This window comes from Rhipicephalus sanguineus, unplaced genomic scaffold (assembly GCF_013339695.2).
Source record: "Rhipicephalus sanguineus isolate Rsan-2018 unplaced genomic scaffold, BIME_Rsan_1.4 Seq9020, whole genome shotgun sequence".
NCBI lineage: Eukaryota > Metazoa > Arthropoda > Arachnida > Ixodida > Ixodidae > Rhipicephalus > Rhipicephalus sanguineus.
The window spans coordinates 23,072-44,263 of NW_023616253.1; the positions used below are offsets into that span (position 1 = coordinate 23,072).

The following is a 21,192-nucleotide window of genomic DNA, read 5'->3' on the forward strand; positions in this document are numbered from 1 at the left end:
GACATCGACCAGCGACTATTGCCAAGCCAGAAAGAACAAATAGAGAACCTCGTGAGAGAATTCATCGCATGCTTTTCAATGTCATCCAAAGTCCGACGAACGCCTATTACCAAACATCGCATCATTGTCGACGAGTCAGTCAGACCTATCTACCAGCGCCCCTACAGGGTGTCACAAAAAGAAAGAGAAGCTATCGGAAATCAGGTCGAGGAAATGCTCAGAGACGACGTAATTCAGCCATCCGCCAGTCCGTGGGCGTCGCCGGTGGTACTTGTAAAGAAAAAAGACCAGTCCCTACGCTTCTGTATTGACTACCGAAAGCTGAACTCCATCACTAAGCGAGATGTTTATCCTCTTCCGAGAATTGATGATACTCTGGATAGACTAAGAGATGCAAAGTTCTTTTCTTCCCTAGACCTAAAAAGCGGATACTGGCAGATCGAAGTGGACGAACGAGATCGCGAGAAGACTGCATTCGTGACACCGGACGGGCTATACGAATTCAAGGTACTTCCATTCGGCCTTTGTTCAGCTCCCGCAACGTTTCAGCGGATGATGGACAGTGTACTCTCCGGACTAAAGTGGCAGTCCTGTCTCGTTTATCTTGACGATGTTGTGGTTTTTTCTGCTACCTTTGAGCAGCATGTAGAACGACTGCGATCTGTGCTGAAAGCCATTAGTACGGCAGATCTGACGATAAAGCCACAGAAATGTCACTTCGGTTTCCAAGAGCTCCTATTTCTTGGCCATGTCGTCAGTGCTGAAGGCATTCGTCCGGACCCTGAGAAGACAGCGGCAGTAGAAAAATTTCCACAACCAACGGACAAAAAAGCGGTTAGACGGTTCCTGGGACTTTGCGCTTATTACCGTCGCTTTGTCAAAAATTTTTCGAAGATTGCCGAACCACTAACGCGGCTGACAAAGGACGACGCGCCTTTCATTTGGCTGAAGGAACAGCAGGATGCCTTCAACGAACTGCGACAGCGCCTTCAGAGCCACCCAGTCCTCGCACATTTTGACGAGAAAGCCAAGACTGATATTCACACAGACGCAAGCAACTTAGGTCTCGGGGCCGTGCTCATTCAGTGGCAGAATGGTGTAGAGCGGGTCATTGCGTACGCTAGTCGTACACTTTCGAAGGCCGAGATCAACTACTCGACGACAGAAAAAGAATGCCTCGCGGTGGTTTGGGCCATCAGTAAGTTTCGGCCATACTTATACGGCAGACCTTTCCGAGCCATCAGTGACCACCATTCACTCTGCTGGCTGGCAAATCTTAAAGATCCGTCAGGACGTCTTGCGAGATGGAGCCTGCGATTGCAGGAATACGACATAACGGTTGTCTACAAGTCCGGTCGCAAGCATAGTGATGCTGACTGTTTGTCGCGTGCACCAGTTGAATGCACGGAAGCCGCCTCCACGGAAAGTGGACTAGACATTCCTTTTTTAGGAGCGGTGACTTCGTCGCAAATGGCACAGCACCAGAAATCTGACCCTGAATTAGTGCTCCTTATCAAGTACTTAGAGGGACAGCCCGTCAGTATTCCTCGTGCTTTTTCCCGTGGCTTGTTGTCGTTCGTCCTCCGAAATGACGTCTTGTATAAGAGAAATTTCGAACATAGTACAGAGACATTCCTGCTTGTCGTCCCTACAGCGTTACGACCCGAGATCTTGGAAGCATGCCACGATGACCCGTCAGCAGGACACTTAGGAGTAAGCAGAACGTTGGCACGTATTCGCACGAAATATTACTGGCCAAAGTTACAAAATTCTGTGCAGCACTACGTAAGAACTTGCCGGGATTGCCAAAGACGTAAAACACCACCACTGAAGCCAGCAGGTCTCCTCCAACCTATAGAGCCACCAGAAGCCCCTTTCGCACAAGTGGGAATGGACTTACTTGGCCCATTTCCCACTTCGTTGTCAGGGAAGCGATGGATCATCGTTGCAACGGACTATTTAACGCGATATGCTGAGACAGCGTCTCTTGTTCGGGGAACGGCCGTCGAAGTGGCCGAATTCTTTGTGACCAACATCGTACTGCGGCATGGCGCTCCTAAAGTGCTGATCACGGACCGAGGAACAGCGTTTACAGCTGAGTTGACAAATTCCATTATGAAATTGACGCACACCTGCCATAGAAAAACAACAGCGTATCATCCCCAAGCGAATGGACTGACAGAGCGGCTGAATAGAACGTTGACTGACATGCTGTCGATGTACGTGGACGTAGAGCACCGAACATGGGACAAAATATTACCGTACGCAACATTCGCATACAATACCGCTGTGCAAGAGACGACGCGAATGACACCTTTTCAACTTGTTTTTGGCAGAACTGTTACCACCCCCCTGGATGCAATGCTACCGGTCGATGACAATTACTCCGATCACGACGATAGTACCAGCGACTTCACGCAAAGAGCTGAAGAAGCAAGGCAGCTTGCGCGACATCGCATTCGGCAACAACAAAAAGACGATGCCAATCGGTATAATTTGCGACGAAGAGACGTCAAGTACGCTCCTGGAGATAAAGTATGGGTATGGACACCCGTACGCGTACGTGGGCTCTCCGAAAAGCTACTTCGGCGTTATTTTGGTCCTTACAAGGTACTTCGCCAGCTTGGTCCATTGAACTATGAAGTTGTCCCAGAAGAGCAAGTAACATCAGCGAAACGGCGGCATCGCACAGAAACTGTGCACGTCGTCCGAATGAAGCCATACTACGAAAGGCAATAATGTATCAAGCACCACTGCCGGTTGATGCCTGTTTCTACCGGCAATTACTTTAAATACTAGCCTGCAACCAAAACAAGCATCGGGACGATGCATTCTCGGAAGGGGAATAATGACGCAAGATACATTCAAATTACGCGCCCCAGCAGTTGCTACGCCCTCCACGTTGTCTACGGCGTGAGTGGGAAACAGAGGAAGCAAAGCGTCGATGGAGCACGCCAGGATCACCGCTGACAACTCAGGCACGTGCGAACTGCACGGGAAAAGAAAAGAAGAAGAGGTGCCGAACTCTGGTGAACAAGAGGAAGGCGTTCCTGCAGGATAGACATAGCCATTGTTTTATCTAACTTGTTTGTTTATAGGGCACAAGTTCGCCCAGTTTAAGCTATTAATTAAAGTGTGCTTCTTGACCTTTGCGTGACAATATAGTCACCGAATAATCAATATTATTGCTTGTTTTAAACAAATGCTTGCGGCGATCGAGCAACCACGCGAACGAGCGTCACGCCGAAGCCGGCCTCCCTACTTGGAGCACAGTATGTGTGTACTAGGCGCAGCGATGTAGATTGCTTATTTTCTCATCAGATCAGTGGAGTTCCCGGTGCCTACCTAACACATCGTGGTGATGGATCTAGGCCATCCTCAACCGCTATATGTATGTCGCATATGCATGCATGGCTCCCATCGCATGCGTGCGGTATCAAGCTGATATATGCAACATCACTGTGAATAACTTTTTTTGCCTAGCTGTTCTTTATGAAATATTTTTTCATTGCTGTGCTTTTCACATATCCTATCATCAGTGAAAAGGAGTAGCCGGTGCTATACAGAAGCACTAACATCTCCTAAATATCGTATAATAAAAAAAGTATTTGTTTACGCCAGGAAAATCAATGCTCCTCACCACATAATGCTTCGCTGAACCGACCAATGTGTTACGAATGCACACTGTCGGCTAAGTGTATACAGTAAAGCTTGCATGCATCGGAATCAAAGGACATCGCTAAATAGTTCGATATACTTGTAATTAAAAATGCATAAAATTCCTGCCTGAAGCTTAAATATAGTTGGTACATGTCTTGATATATGCTGAGTATGTGCATCTCAATGAAACGAAGACAAGAGAAGACACATAAACGACATAGCCAGTCTATGTCGTTTATGTCTTCTCATATATATATATATATATATATATATATATATATATATATATATATATATATATATATATATATATATATATATATATATATATATATATATATATATATATATATAAATATTCATGCGTCTCAGATACTCTTTCCGGCAACTAATTGCAGCCACAGGTAGCAAGCTTCACAGCGTGGCATTTAGTTTTCGTCGCATTACACCCCTGTGTAGCGGTAAAACTTACAAAGCAATTCCTTCATTGTGGAGCGCAAAGAAATCTGTGCTGCGCACGCCGCCCGTATTTTGACTCGTACCCTGCTTGTTTACGCCATGCTTGCACTGCCCCTTGGATTCAATGCACTATATATTTACATTATATATACGTGCTACAAGATGACAGATTCACTATAGTCAGCTTTTTGGCATTGCAGCTGTGTTATGCCAGAAAGCATATACTGTGCATCGATGATTCGTTGTGCAGCGAAGCCCACCAGCAGGGAAATCGTAACTGCACATACGTTACCTGATGCTTTGTCTTCTTTGATTACAAAAAAAGGTGCCGACGCAGTCTCCAGTCACCGTACGAGCGCCCAAACGTCTAATAAATGCGCAAATGCATAGCAAAGGTTTCTTCAATTCTTCTACCCGCCAGGCAAACGAATTAGCAGCAACCCTCTACATTAGAGAACAGACCAAGCCACTTCTTGGAATAGCTTGGAATAGTGTCATGGAGAAACTTAATTATGCCAGCAGAAATTATTACAAGATACCAATGAATCACGTGGCCTGAATTCAGCGTGATCGCATAGTGTCAACTTGCTGCACAATTGCGACGAGGCGCCGCTACGGATGTCTACTTCAAACGCCAGCTGCTACATTTCAGGTCAAATAATAAATGGGCTGATGATGGATTTCTTAGCGCTGTTGGTTGTCTTAAGAATCTGTATAAATTCAAGCGAATACTCGCGAGGTAACATAAAGCAGGGCATACACAGACATTTTAACGCAACGTATGCTCTCGAGTGCCTCAAGTTTCACCTCACTTGACGACCGTCGGGCACATCGGATTCGAAGGGGATCGCGAAATAATTCGATATATCCATTATTACAAATGGAAAATACGCCTGTAAGCTTTAATATTCACACGTCTCGGGCAGTCTCATGAGATGACTGATTCCTTAAGTTGCTTCGAAGCCGTAAATGTTTTATCAACCACTTTGCGGCAGCGAATCCTTCTCGGCCACGAAGGGCTAGAGCTTCACAGCGTGACGTTTAGTTTTCTTCGCATAACGCCACTGTGCAGCGGTGAAGCTTAACAAAGCAAATCCCTCATTCTGGAGCGCACTGAGTTATACCAGGCGCTTACATGGGAACACCACTGATACCTTGAAGCGTGAACTTGTTGGCTAGATCGTTCAACCTAACTTAAGGGAGCAGCACGAAAGACAGGGACAGAAAAGGCACACATACACCCACACGTAGCGCAGTATGTGTGGTTGTATGTGTGCCTTTTCTGTCCTTGTCTTTCGCGCTTCGTCGAAATTGACAGCAGAGTCAATGTCTCAGCAATCTCAGTCACTTCTAAGCGAACACTCGCGAGGGTAACACAACAAAGCATGACACAGATACACAAAATCTTTAAAGAAGACGCGCCATCAAGTGCCTCGCCTGCTCTCGCCAACTTGACTAGGGAATTTCTGGGTACACCACGGCGCTAGTTTTGCTCGGCAGCACAAGGTAGCCAACATGAAACATGCTTACACCGCTAACATTGGGCGATGTTTAGGTGGCTTTTTAGTCTCGTGCCTGTCATTCACCTCAAACGCCGCACAGAGCCGATTCCAAGCTTGGCTTGGCTTGGCCTGCTGTTTGGCCGTGGTAGCCGTTCAATGGATACGTGACTGGCTAAAGCCAAAAGGCAACCGTTACGTGTAGCCAACAAACATAGCCTTCGAGATCGGTAACTTCTGCGTGGATTTTTGACACTGGCACGATCCCCAGTTATAGCCAGTGCAACATTTCAGTGCTGGCAACCTAGTAAAAATATTGTAAACATTGCTGACAGCTTGTTATGCCGTTCAACGTCGCACTCTATCAGCCAGCCGGAGTCCGAAAAATCGAACGGCGGGCTGTGGGGCGTCCGAATTTTCGGTCGTGAGTTTACATTACTTCAATGGGACGAGTGGCGGTGCCGCGAAGGTGTCCGAATAAACGAGCATGTCCGAATTTTCGGCGTCCGAATAAACGGTCGGCGACTGTAATTGTTTCTCTTTAGTGTCCCTTTAACACAGGCCCAGTGCTCTTGTTTATACAGTAGACTCTCAGTAAACAAAAATCTCTTAAACGGAACTGCTGCTTAAACGGAACAACCGCTCCTAATATGATTGGTTTCGTACTTGGATTCTGCACCCCTGCTCCTCCCTCAGTAAACGGAACTCCTCTTAAAGGGCCCTCACCAGGTGACCTAACGAGTTTTAGTTACACATTGCAAGTTGTTGCGAGCCCAATAAAGAGCATTATGCCGCAAGAATTTTTCTAATCGGTCGGTTAGAAGCTGAGAAAAACAATAATTTGTAGTGGCGCGAAACCATGATGCGAGGAGGCGAGCTGCAAACCCTCGCCGCTCGCCCCGCGTAGCCTTCGCAAGCCAAATCCCTTCCCTGCCCTCTTCGGCACGCGATCGGAAGGATCACATAACGCATACGCATGAACACGTCATACGCAGAGAATGTCACGAGCGCATGACGCGCCCGAACCAGCCCGAGCCCCCGAGACGCGAGCGGTGTTGCGACGGCGTTCTTTGCGCTTCATCTCTGCAAGTTATGCCGAATGCGCCCTCGCCGATCACTTGGCTTTCAACCTATTACTGAGCACGAAAGCTGCAACATTTGTACGGACGCGAGACTAGCGGTGTGCCGCATGAACATCTAGTTAGACGCGGGAGGATAAATGAGCCTAATGAGCGCTGGAACGCAGTAGAAAATTAGTTTCGTTGTAAAGGCGTCTGCACAATGCGCAAAGAGCGAGAACACGAACGCGTGCGAAACGGAGGTAGATTAGTCTCGAATCTCGCTGCGATTCGCAGTAAAATTAAAAAAAGAAAATGCACACATTCCGTTTGTGTTTTTTATTATTGCTCTCAAGTTTTATTCATCCATTCAAGCAACAAATTACAAAAACTACGCGTCGTGTCAAAATTATCGCAGTGTCACGTGCTACTGTTGGCGACGTCAGAGCACACTCGTCTACGTAGAGGAGCGACGTCACAGCACTACCATCTACGTAGGGCCATTCTCTCATGCACGTCATCCCCTCATTCTCTGGGCGCGTGGACGCGAGAAGAAGGGCAAGCAGCGTTCAGCTTGAAATTTGACCCATTTACGCGGCGCGTAGCGTTGCAAATTTTGGCAGACGTAATGGTGAACGCCTAGTGCATGGATTGCGCTCGTCAGCTCAAAATTGTCAAACCTGGTGAGGGGCCCTTTAAGGGGGGACATGGTGTGTGGAGATATTTTCTGTATCTTATGTCCAAACGTGATGAAATTAAATACAGTAAAACCTCGGTAATTTGTACTCGGTTAATTGGGAATCCCGGATAATTTGTATTATTTGCGCTGGGTCCCAAATTTTACCTGTAAACTTAACCGGATAATTGGTGCGGCCAGCCTGCGACCTTCCCGGTTAATTGGCACACTTGGCCGCGACTTCCAAGATATGCAAAGGTGGTGTTGCGAATCTCGGAGCTGGGCTTTAACTAAAACATGCATTTTTTTTTTTTTATGTACGGATCTCGAAGGCCATGTTTTTTTTTACCGGAAATACGTCGCAGACGCCATGTTTTAGCAATTGCCAGGCTGGCGATGCGTGCGGTTGCGATCATGATCATCATCATCTCAAACGCGATGTTAGCCACTCAGCGAAGTGAATGTTTTGTGGCGTCTTGTGCCATTTGGACTGTCGGCTGCGCGAGCATTGTGCGATTCGGTGCGACTGCTCCATTTGTCTCCTGTCTCCGCTTGAGTGTCTTCCCTGTGAATTAGTTGTTGAGGTGTGCTGGAAGAAGATGCCGAATACAAGAGCTTGTCCCTGCACGAAAAGGTGTGCTTAATTGAAGAGGCCAGCAAGTCGACGGCGTCGAAAACGGCTCTCGCCGAAAAGCACCACGTGCCTCTGTCAACGCTGTGCAACATCATCAAGAATAAGGAGGAAATTCTCGATGCTACAGCAAGACACACTCGTCAAAGCGTACACGAGTACGCCCGCCTACGTACGCCGACGTATTGAAGCAGCTCTGATCGACCGGCTGCAAAAAAGCCAACGCAGCACACCCTTCCTGTGAAATGGGACCATATTGCGTGAGAAGGCCAACCAGCTGGCGCTGCAACTTGGACCTTCTGAGTTTAAATGCAAGCAATGGATGTTTTGCCGATTTAAGGAGCGCAACAACCTGACATTCGTGGACTGTTTGTGCGGGCGAGAGTGGCAGCTGCGGATCAGTCTGTTGTCGACGGCTGGAAGCAGCACACCTTGGCTCGCACTACTCGCCAAGTCGCAGCAGCAGATGTTTACAACCTTGATGAAGCTGCTCTGTTCTACAAAATGTTGCCTACGAAGACGTTCGCTTTGAAGGAGGCAGACATTAAGGGGCGGAAACAGAACAAAGATAGAATCACTGTTTTGTTTGGTGCAAGCATGTGCGGTGAGCACAAGCTGCCACTGCTTGTTATTGGGAAGACAGAAAAGCCTCGTTGTTTCAAAAATGCACGACTGCCATCCAAGGATGACCTGATCTATAAAAACACAAGAAAGCTTGGATGACGGCTCACTCTTTGAAGAATACGTGCGGCACCTTGACCGCAAGTTTGCGGCCGCAGGGCGCAGCGTTTTGTTCGTCGTCGATAATTGCCCAGCTCCGGCGACATTCAGAACCTGCAGGCAATCAGGCTGGTCTTTCTACCCCCGAACACGACGTCGCTATCGCGCCGATGGACCAGGGCGTCATACACCATACCAGGAAAATATATCGCTACAATCTGTTGAAGCGAATGCTCCTTTGCTATGACAACGGAAAGGAGTAGTAACATTGACCTCCTCGGTGGTATTTGCCTCATTGTTCACGCATGGAGGCAGGTGGAGGGCCACGTTATTCGACGGTGTTTGAGCACGCCGGTTTTGTGAAAGAAGAGGCAAGCCTCCCTGCGTTTGCTGTCACGCGCTGTCACTTGCCCGTTTTGATGAAGAAGGGGAGACTCTCTCGCGCTCGATATGAGGCTTTGCACGCGGACGAGGAGTGCACTCCAATCGGATTCTCCGAGTACGCAAATGTCGACGTGCACAGTGCAGACGTGTTACGCAGACATCGACACGCCCGAGATAGCTGCGAGATCGACCGATTCGGCCCTCTAATGTTGACAGCGATGACGAGCCCCTCCCGAGCACCCCTTTGCGGATGTCATCGATGCCTTGACTGTTGTGCGCAGCTTCGTCGAGTGCAACGGCGGCGAGGCTGAGATGCTGCGCCCCATTGACAGGCTGGAAAATATGACTTTCAGTGCTGGGAAACTACCGAACGCGTCAGTCACGTATGGAGGAATTTTTCTCCAAGTAGGCGACTTGCCACCATAAAGGTGTGACTTCCGTACATACACGTTTTTCGGCTGATTTCTTTAATTTCGCGTTGTTTCGGATAATTGGGAATCCCGCTTAATTGGGATATTTTTCTCGGTCCCGAGGCCCTTCGAATTAACGAGGTTTTACTGTAGACTTGTTTGGTTTTTCATGCTGATTTCAAATATACAGTAATTGTTCTTGTAAGCAAACTGGTTTACGAGATACACAAGCTGCCTCTCTATTGTTTCCGGAGACAATAGGAAAAAAGCCGTTCAGCAGAAAGTGAATATTATCAGATAGCTAGTACTACTATATGCAATAAGTGCAATGCTGCAAACAGTTTCAGATCGGATCATAACTAGTCGTCTGCAGATGATCGAATTCAATGTTTGTACCAGGGATACTGTAAAGAAAAAAACAAACCAGTTTTAAAAAAATCTATGAGCCGAAAACTAGAATTCTGCTTCAGCACTTTGTGATACACAGCTTGGCTTTATGTTAAAAAAGTAATTACAGCGCTAGCTGTTCTAGATCAGAGATACTTACTCCGACAAGCTAAATAAATGACCCAAAAACATTTAACATTCAGCTCGTACTCGTTGCACAGATCTAAACTGCAGATGAAATACTGATCTTATAAGGACTTCTCTTAGGCTTTACATGCGAAATAATAGCTGTATATGTTAATAATATAATTAAAAAACACTTTTTTCTTTGATGATTTTTGGTCTCCACAAGCCATGTCCACCCCTTAAACAGAACATGTTTTCCTGGTCCCTTTAGGTTCCGTTTACAAGAGTCTACTGTATACATCCTGTACAGGAACTGCCGACTGTAAGTGCAACAGTCAGGTCAATTATCCCAGAAAACACCACCTCGAAGTAATGAACTGACTCTACAAGCACTCACCGATTTTCTTGGCAGGAGGGGCGAGCTCGAGCGACGACCACCGCGGATGGCACCTTCTTCTTAAGCACAAGCTCCAGTTTGCAAGGGCTGAGCCTATACCGGCAGTCCTCCGGTCGTATGGCTTCCCTGCAGTATGCGAGGTGATTCAAAGCTAGAATAGAGGGTATACACTTTAGGAAGAGGACAAAGGGCACCATGCTTGACAGAGCCAGTATGTCTACAAACAGTCAGCAGCAACACCACTCCACAACAGGATGACGAAATAAGGAACTAGAGCACGTATGAAGACACAGGTTTACAGAAAATCATCTAACCGCTACTCACCCTCAATACGTTACCTCGGCAACCATTCTGTAGCACTCTTTCTGTATCCTTTATACCAACCACATTTGTAGATAAGGTTTTTAACGTGTTTGTTAGTATGAAGGGAATGCATCAATGGAGGAAAATCAATTGTCTGCACTTTGTATAATTTGTTCTGATTCGCAGTGTTATAGGGGAGACGTACCGTAATTCGCAAGTGGTTTGTGAACACGATTTAAGGGTACAAAAACATGTAAGAATAGCAACTCGGCTTCCCCTGTCATTTCAATAATTCTCTCAGTGACATAACTAGTCGGTGCATCTGTATTTGAAAGTAAAAACCGCAGTTTCAACACCGATCAATGTGTCCTCTTTCGTTTGACCTCTCGTAGATGTTTTATCAATGGCATTCTGACATCACAAAACTTAATTCTGGGGTTATAAGTACCAAAGTTGCAATACAATTATGAGGCATGCTGTAGTATGATACACCGGATTAATTTCGACCATTTGGGGTCCTTTTAGTACGTGCGTCGAAATCCAAGCACGTGGGAGTTTTGCACTTATATCTTACCAAAATGCAGCCACTGTGGCCATGTATCAAACCCACACCCTCGTATAATGCCATAGCCTTTACGCCACCTCAGCAGGTGGCATTATGACACTGCAATGACCATGAGTGATCTTCATCACCTGGTGACAACACATCACTGATGTTAACAGTGAAACAATTCTTACCGCAATCATATCACCGATGACACTGTCGAGATGACATTACTGATGTTGTGGTTAACCGTGATAATGTAATGATGTGATTACATTGTGATGTAATCATGCAAGCATTGTCAACATCATAGCTGTGTCATTATCCCCTTCACGCGCGAGTTATGATGGACTGTCTGAAAATGTGTCAAATTCACGCAAACTGAAGGTTCCAGGTTCGGTTCCTGCCGGCGGCAAGTTGTCTTTTCATCGACTTTACTTTCATTCATATCTACATCATAATTATTGCAATACATTTAAAACAGTAGAGTTAACGTCACCCTATACTTTCCTTGGCTTCATGACCTGCTGGTTTTCATTAACGTTGTGTCAAAACAAAAAAAAACGAGCCCTCAAGGTTCTCTTCCTTCGAACATACTAATTCCAAGGCACTCAATATTACACCCCAGGAAAGAAATTGAGGTAATGTGTTGTTTTGTGTGAGTTTCAGTAATCAATGGCAATTAGCATGTAACTAAATATATAATTATTCTACAATCAGGCTCAATTCTTGCATAAAAAGAATCAAATATTAGGCTCAAAATGCATGCCCAGCTTGTTTTTTGGTTGTGTTCGTTTTGAGCAAAGAAAAATAATACTCTTGACGTTGGTCCTGGAACGTGGCACGTCAAATGATAGTTGAACATGGCATTGTCTCCAGCAAAGTGATCTTCTGCAGCAATACGCAGCACTATTAGTTAAATGAGCCCTAGCTGTCCACTCAGGAAGCGTGTACAGATGCGCACACTGCATTTCAAGCCACTTCAAGAAACACGCGGTGCGCGACGTGCCTCCGCAGTTGATGTGTACAACTGTGCACACCGCCGCTGAAGGGGTTTTTGTCACTGATATGTCATAATGACGCATCGTTCACAGGACAACTGTCAGTGGTCACTGTCACGATACAACAATGAGTCTCTCATTTTCTGGCAACATAGGCATAGCAGCACTAATTAATTGCTGACAAAGAACCAAAACTTGTACTCACTTAACGTTGACACGCCATGTGAACGTTGTCTCCTCTGATGCTCCATGCTGCTCCAGAAACTCAGTGTTGGTATTCCTGAAACAGATGTACAAATTAAGGCTATCACTACACAATGTGAGCACCTTTCGGAGTGTCATTACTGCCCCTGAAACTTAACACCAAAAGTCCAGCATTCAAAAATGTCACCACCCAACCAAGAAACTGAACGTCGTGGCTCGACGAAAATCGAAGCGTACGTAGGAGGTAGCATAGGCGACGTGTGGGCAATGTTAATGTTAAATTTTCAATGTGTTGCTGTAAATTAGATGCACTACAGGAAATCACACGCATTCTGTTAATTGCTTGCCTAAAAAATTGTCCCCTGCTCAAATGGGACCAGAATGGAAGGTCCACTAACAGCCTTGTTGGGAATTATGGTTTCGCAGGATTTTTTCTTCTAGTAAATTGGGGGGTAGTGATAAGGGTGTGCAAATGTGCCTAGCCACAGTTCACAGCCGAATTTATCACAAGAACAAAATTGTTTAACAAACTTCGAAATTGGTGAGCATCTCACCAGATAAAACTCAAGCTTTCATTGACATGGCTATAAAAAAAGCTTGCAGCATTGTTTCAGATGATTAGCCTCATTAGCTCTTATTAAAGACAGGTCTCGGATAACACGGTACTGATATGCAAGCCTAGCGCATTTTGTTACATTGTAGATAGCGACCAATAAAAACTGTGAAGACATAACAGCGTGAATAAGACATGTTTTAATATGGAAACACTCCAAAGCTTGTGCACAAGATAAAAACAATTACCTCAAGCCTGTGGTGCCCAAAATATTCTGCTACATTAAACTTGATACCTCTAAATGAAGATTACAAGACATTAAATTTACTGCACAGCTTATTACTAGTTGTGCTTTTAATGCACTGGACTGATATTTTGCTTGAACGCAGCTAAGCATACAAGTGAGTTAATGAGGTATTACATTAAGCTTTATATTATAATAAGACTTTTTTGCAGAAATGTATTTTCCATAGAGCGAAATAAAGGTTAACAGTTGTTCTAATTCTTCTTGACATCACACTGTGTCCGAGTATTACACAGTTAACCAGGAGAGTAAAATTCTTTCCACATTTTGGAAATTTCGTCATTAAAAAATTCAGCCTGGAATCAACAAGCGACTAAAGTTTTTAAGAACATTTCAAACAGCGAACTGGCCAATTACAAGACAAAGAAAGCAACGTTCACACATAAACGTCTTTAAAAAATCTGCACTAACCGTTCACAATATGAAACTTTCTTGAAAACATGGTTATCGTTATATACCACATGCTACTAAGATATACCACAGAACCCGCACTACTAAGTGCATAGCAAGCCAGAATAGACATACTTGGTGTGAAACTTCACCAGGAAGCCCCTTTCGTCAAAGTCCACGGCCAATGCCTCCTTGGAGATGCTTTTAACAAACAGTGTGACTGTAACAGTGTCCCCGTTTGCCTGCAAAAAAAAAAAAATATCCAACTTCAAATGCAATTTTCAAATTGAATAGCTTTTGCTATTCGATTCGTACTCAAAACTTTGTGCGTCTATACTTAGAGAGTTCAGCAAAACCAAACACTCTGTCTTTCTCGCTGCATGACATCTACGGAAGTTTCAACCTAAGCAGGTGTACTACACACAAACCTCATTATAACAAAGTCGCTTCTGACACGAAAATAAGTTCGTTATATCCGAAAATTCGTTATGCGTATTTGTAACCCTGTATATATGACAAGACTGTTCTTCATTTACTTCGTTATAACCGATAATTCATTATATCCGTGTTCGTTATAATGAGGTTTGAGTGTAGATGTGGCAAGCCATGAACCTGATGCACACTCCTCGCAACAAGCATGGCGAGACAAACAATCTAAGCAAGCACACTCACCCCGCTCTCGTAGTAGTCGTACTTCGGACCCACAAGTTCGACAGTCGGGTTCTCGTCCTTCAACTCTTCGTCCGACGAGGGCAGCGAAGGAGACCCTTCCACTTTCTGCAAAGTTGCAATTGAAAACAAAAGAAATAATGAGAACCAACATAGATTTACATTTAGCAGAAAAGGAATGTGAAGCAGTACATTTCTGCGGTATCGTAATTTTTCTTTACCACTTCTGTACAAATATGTTCAAACAGTATTGATTTTCTTTTTTTTTTTTTGGCAATATGAGAACAGAATAGACCAAGTCCGTGCATCACCAGGAGTGAGTCATTATTCAGTGATTATTTATCACCAGGAGTGCGTTATTATTACACAACTTCGAAGCAGCGTAGCCAGGATTTTATATCAAAGAGGGGTTTTATGACGTCTATGTGTGCGTACACATACATACATACTGAAAATGGAAATTTCCAAGGGACGAGGGGCTATGCATATGCTACTGTGATTCACACTTGCCAGTGCATGCTGCTGACATTACACAAATGGTAACTTCAGATAGTTGTTTCACTACGCCCATTTCGCAGTGCATTTCTTTCTTTATTTGAAATGCCCCTTCTACGGAATAACTACTACATACAACCCAGATGTAACATTGCATCAAATCGCATATTATTTCTGCACCATTGGGCTTCCAATATGTGACGCACCACATTTTGTGTCACGAACAAAGAACAGTTCGCCACGGGCATTTGTCTCAGAATTGTGTCCCTCCATCCATTAGGTGGCAAGTAGATTCAGCTTTATGACACTTTCAATGTAATAACTATCATGTTTTGCAACATATTAATCAACTTAATTGGACATCAAAATGCATAATGTGTACCTATATCTTCCTTCACATATGATACGGTACATTATCTTTTTCGCGAATGAAAGCTGTCAGAGATGCCTCTGTAGCTTTGTAGCACAGCTTGCCGAGTGTGGAACTGAGTTTAGTTCAAAGCAGTTGGAAAGAAGAAGGGAGTGTTCTTATACTGTTGAGGATTTCGTAAATCTACACTATCATTTCTACAGTCAGACAGTTACAAGAAACTCGCACATGACAAAAAAATCAAAATTCATGAGATTTCTTAATTTACGCACATTTCTACAGACAGTTAAAAAACAGGCTCAACATGACAAAAAAAAATCAACATGAGATTTCGTTAATTACGCTACATTTCTACAGCAGACAGTACAAGAAACAGGCTCATGACAAAAAAAAATCAACATCTAGATTTCGTTAATTTACGTCATTTCTACAGACAGTTACAAGAAACAGGCTCGCACATGACAAAAAAAAATCAACATGTCATGAGATTTCGTTAATCTACGCTATCATTTCTACAGTCAGACAGTTACAAGAAACGGCCGACATGACAAAAAATCAACATGCTGAGATTTCGTTAATCACGCTATCATTTCTACAGACAGTTAAAAAAAGGCTCGCACATCAAAAAAAAATCAACATGTCATGAGATTTCGTTAATTTACGCTATCATTTCTACAGTCAGACAGTTACAAGAAACAGGCTCGCACATGACAAAAAAAAATCAACATGTCATGAGATTTCGTTAATCTACGCTATCATTTCTACAGTAAGACAGTTACAAGAAACAGGCTCGCACATGACAAAAAAATCAACATGTCATGAGATTTCGTTAATCTACGCTATCATTTCTACAGTCAGACAGTTACAAGAAACAGGCTCGCACATGACAAAAAAAATCAACATGTCATGAGATTTCGTTAATCTACGCTATCATTTCTACAGTCAGACAGTTACAAGAAACAGGCTCGCACATGACAAAAAATCAACATGTCATGAGATTTCGTTAATTTACGCTATCATTTCTACAGTAAGACAGTTACAAGAAACAGGCTCGCACATGACAAAAAAAATCAACATGTCATGAGATTTCGTTAATCTACGCTATCATTTCTACAGTCAGATAGTTACAAGAAACAGGCTCGCACATGACAAAAAAAAATCAACATGTCATGAGATTTCGTAAATCTACACTATCATTTCTACATTCAGACAGTTACAAGAAACAGGCTCGCACATGACAAAAAAAATCAACATGTCATGAGATTTCGTTAATTTACGCTATCATTTCTACAGTCAGACAGTTACAAGAAACAGGCTCGCACATGACAAAAAAAAATCAACATGTCATAAGATTTCGTTATTATCTACGCTATCATTTCTACAGTCAGACAGTTACAAGAAACAGGCTCGCACATGACAAAAAAAATCAACATGTCATGAGATTTCGTTAATTTACGCTATTCATTTCTACAGTCAGACAGTTACAAGAAACAGCTCGCACATGACAAAAAAAATCAACATGTCATGAGATTTCGTTAATCTACGCTATCATTTCTACAGTCAGACAGTTACAAGAACCAGGCTCGCACATGAAAAAAAATCAACATGTCATGTAGTTCGACATGCCCGAGCTTAATGTACGTTTAGCGATTTACCTGACCGTACACCTCTTGTGGGGTTCATGTGTAACTTGTGAATGATATTCACCTTCACATGGAGTACATGAGCAGCAGAAAACTTGGAACAGCAAAAGCTGAGAAGCTGGACTTAGAATGAGTGATTTCAGTTACTTTCTTCACCTCCTTGGAATACACTTACCTCGAGTTGCTGCAGTCGATGTTTGGATCCGTTTGACCATCTTCACGACGACTTTCTTGGATTTCTGGAACCAGACTGGTGCATTCAGCCACCACGGGTGCATACACTCACACTGCCACTGACGACATCTGCGCGAAGTTGTAAAAAAAGCAGTCAGATCTCTGCCACAAATAGTTGCTACTGCTAAGTCTCATTATGTCATTCATGGCTACTGGCAACACTGAGAGCACATGATCGCCAGTGTTGATATATACTACTACAATTCTTTAACGTCTGTGAGATGTTTCTGTGTCCCTCCAGGAAACCATCATACCATAGGCGTACGTCGTTTTCGCTAACTTTCCACTTAGGGTAGCACCTAATTTTCGTTCTGTTGAGTTATGACACAACGTGACCAAAATACAATGGGTTCAGTTTCACAAACTTTTGCTCACACATAGGCACTACAAAACACATATCTTGCACATAAAAGATAGCACACAGAAGCACAAATTACCTTTCGATCTAAAGAACCAATAGTTCAGACAACATAAAGAAAAGGCACATGACACATACATAGCGGTGGTTGCAACTGAGATATTTACTGCCTGGATGATACATTGTAAGACAATTAAAGGTTATTACTAAATTTGGCTTTATTAGTTAAAAATATTAAATAATGGCGGTCAATTTAAAACCCCTTTTCTGCGAAATGTGTGCAACGTTGAACCTCCTCTCAAACGAAAACATGTCATTGAACTCGGTTCAGTGAGTGTCTGGTGAGAAAACTTCCCCGAGTCAACAACTGTACTAAATGACCAGGAAATCAGCGATGGCACTTTTATGTCATCAGTTCAATTGGCTTCAAAAGGGCGACACCGACAGATGCAGTAAATGGTTGCACAAGGAAACGCTGACTCACCCGGCAACGTGACCGACATTGGCAGTCGGTCATTCGAGGGTCACACTTGGTTGGAATCCAGGGGAAAACCCGTCCAATGTAGCGCTCACTTCGGCCCGTGTTTGACTCCAGTCGTGCTTCAAGATACCTTCGACACGAGCAACAGAACGGACGCAGGTTACTTCAAACGCACTGCCGTCCGTCAACGCGCTGGTTATAAATGTAAACACAAGACCCGCGTTGGTTTTCCTTCATTCATTCGAGGAACGCGCGCTGGCGTTTTAATAATTGAAACGGCGTCTCAGCACACTGGCGACGTACGAGAGACGTAGTTTGCAGCGCCACAGCTAGAGGTGTTAGCACAGCTGTTCGAGCTAACCTAAGCCGTATGTCAACAAAAAGCACGCTTTACGATACAACACGAGAAAGAAAAAGGCGTTCGAAGTCGAGTGTTACGGCAACGCTCGCAAAACGGCGTTGGCGAAGAAATTTAAGACTTACGCTTTCTTCCAGCCCGAATGTCGACTTCCTTGCCAGAGTTCTTTTTCCTTTCGTCGCTTGTTCTCAAGACGTTTGCCTTCCATGTTGCTCGAATTCGCTTGAGACGCCTGCGCGACGTTTTCCGAAACGCGACTGCTTGAGCTTTACTGCAGTTTTTCTCTGCGTTTCTCTCTCTGGACGAAGACGGAAAAACAATTTTTAAAGATCCGAAATCATGCGCGAATGGGTGACCCGCAAGATCGACGGTTCAACCAGGAAGCTGGCTCACTCTTCCGCCTAAAGACAGCAGGCGCGGAAAATTCTCGAGCGGGAATTTTTTTTAGTTTTCCTTCGATCAAGCCTCAACGCACAACACCGCCGCACAACCAACACATGATTCTTGACTCTTGAGTAGAGCCCGTAGAGAAGTAGTACAGCAGAATTGGTAGAGTTATTAGAGTGAAGCCAGGTTAGAGTGTACTAGAACTGTCGAGTGGCGTGAACGCGCCTCGCCGCCTGATGCCTTCCGCGTCGACCGTAGCGGCGGCGCTGCAGTCGCTCGGTACTGAAGGCGCGTTGCGCCGCGCGCAAGAACTGCTGGGCGCGTCGGCGGCACCCGGCTAATCGGCAATATTACTGATGCGGCTTTCGTTGCGTGTCTATCATTATTAAGCGTAGGACTTGTCGTCGCAAGCCTTGATGGACGAAACTTCAAAGCTCTTAATGGATGCTTGCTTTATATATGCCTTTGAGAGATACTGCAAATTAGTTCTCGTAGCCGAAGTGACTGCTGGAAGGTACGCAAAATATAAAAATGAAAACGGGCTGATACCGACCGTCAAGATTCACGATCTCGGTGTAATTCAGCCGAACTCATTGTTGGGCTAGTTAGTACATTACTCTCAATTAACTAGACGCCGAACGACCGCCGAAAGAAAGAGACAGAGGAGGAACAGAAAGGGCATGCCTTATTCCGATTTCTTCTGTATGCTTTCTTCTGGTGGTGATTCGGCGTCTTGTTTATTCAGCGTAACTGAGCTGCTCTATTGGAATTTAACTGTGCTCAGAAAGCTCTGTGCTGATATCCTGCCGAAAGCACGCCGAACATTTACCGCGCTTTGGGGGAGCTGTGTGTACGGTGCGTATTTTTACAAATGCGCTGTGTAAATGTGACTTTTTCGGCAATACGAGGGCTCAAAGTATTGGAAGTCAAAGGTAACTCGACCGGTACAAATAACGGTCGTCCTCAGGGGCATTGCACGGATATTATTATTGGCGCCGAGTGAGGAGGTGAGACTTTACTGTCCGTATTTTTGCGTGTAAATATATATGCACACATATATAAAAACATAACATCGCAAAGCGTAGAGCACCGCCGCCCCTCCTGGCTTCACTTTTGACACTTGACAGATAAAGCAATGTAATTATAATACAAAACATTGTCAAAAAGAAGTATTTGCCATCATCGATAGAAGATCAGGAAAAGTGCAATATAAGCTGTCCATTGAAAATGAGAACTGGTTGTAGTGAATGCAGGCAGAATAACCGACGGGCTATACCTATTTACATCTTCGAATTTTAGTATTCTTGAAATAAGCCCTGATGCATGAAGTTTGTGCCTCGGAGGTACACGAGCGCCTTTGGCTCGGCGGCTTCCTGGTATTTTAAGACCTGAAAGGTCGCATAACCGATGCATAGTAACCGCAGAAGCACGCTGTTGAAACAAGATAGCCTGTCGGCATTAAAGAAACAGCAAAACTGACAGAACTCAGCCGTCACTAATATAAATGCGGTGGTAGAGTTACTTGTACTCAGGTTACTCATGAAACAGTCGAGTGCATTGGAGCTCATATAAGGATCAATGCTCTGGATATGGTAGAGACTGCCGGCAGAAGAATTGTAGGCTTTCGTCGCCGGTTGGTTATTTCTTCGTAGTCGGTGTTAGTAGTCACTTATGGTGTAGCGCGGCACGAAGTGTTGCTTGCAAACCGCACAGCAATCAGTGAGTAGCTAGTGCATGTGCGCAAAATCTGATTGTAGCCTTCTTTGGGAGTCGGCAGGCTCCAAGAACAGGGAATATCTCGGCGCAATTTTCGGACGTCTGCATATTCACTCGTGAAACATGGCGCGTAGCACGCGTTGAGACACCGGTTAAAGCTGAGTAATGCATTAAACACGCTCAAAACGCGCAATTACACGCTTTCGTAGGCTGCGACGCGCGCGCGCCAAATGCAGACGCTCTTCACAACTTCAGTACAAAGTGACTACAGCGCCGCCACTACGATCGCCCATCGGAGCATCAGCCGAGATACGGCGCGGCCGCTTCGTTCGTTCCACTGCCCCCTTCTAGTACACTGTAGCCAGGTGAAGCTCAGCGGCACGTGGTGATGATGATAGAAAAAACGTGGACGCGGCCTGTTTGTAATTTCCATGTTCCCAGTTTATTTAATGATCTTATGAGCTCATTAGAGCGCCCATGGGTCATGCTAGGGCGCACCCGTTCGGGTCATTCTCAATCAGGAAATCGGAGTGGCACTGCCGATTGCCTTTCAGCCGCAGAATTGAAGTTTCGCAACGACGGCCACCGAGTAATAAAGTTGCCGATCTCAAAGGCTATGCCAGCTCTTCTTTCGCTCACTCTTCCCTCTCACTCTGCCCAGGCGGCGCTGCGAAAAACACCGCCACCAGCGCCCTCATCGCAGCCCTGGCGCTAACTGGGTAGTGCAAAGGGAGCCGTCCGCAGCGAATGTGCATAGGCCACAAATACCCCCCCC

At 44.8% G+C, this 21,192-nt stretch overlaps 1 long non-coding RNA gene across 1 annotated transcript; it reads right to left on the reverse strand.

Moving 5' to 3' along the window:
- Window positions 1-10,455: 10,455 nt before the first annotated feature.
- LOC119378634 (uncharacterized) lies at window positions 10,456-14,485 on the reverse strand. The gene is made up of 4 exons (XR_005181039.2): window positions 14,379-14,485; window positions 13,842-13,948; window positions 12,461-12,535; window positions 10,456-10,533 (listed from the first exon to the last, which is right to left on the reverse strand). It is a non-coding gene; the product is annotated as an uncharacterized LOC119378634 (long non-coding RNA).
- Window positions 14,486-21,192: the final 6,707 nt, after the last annotated feature.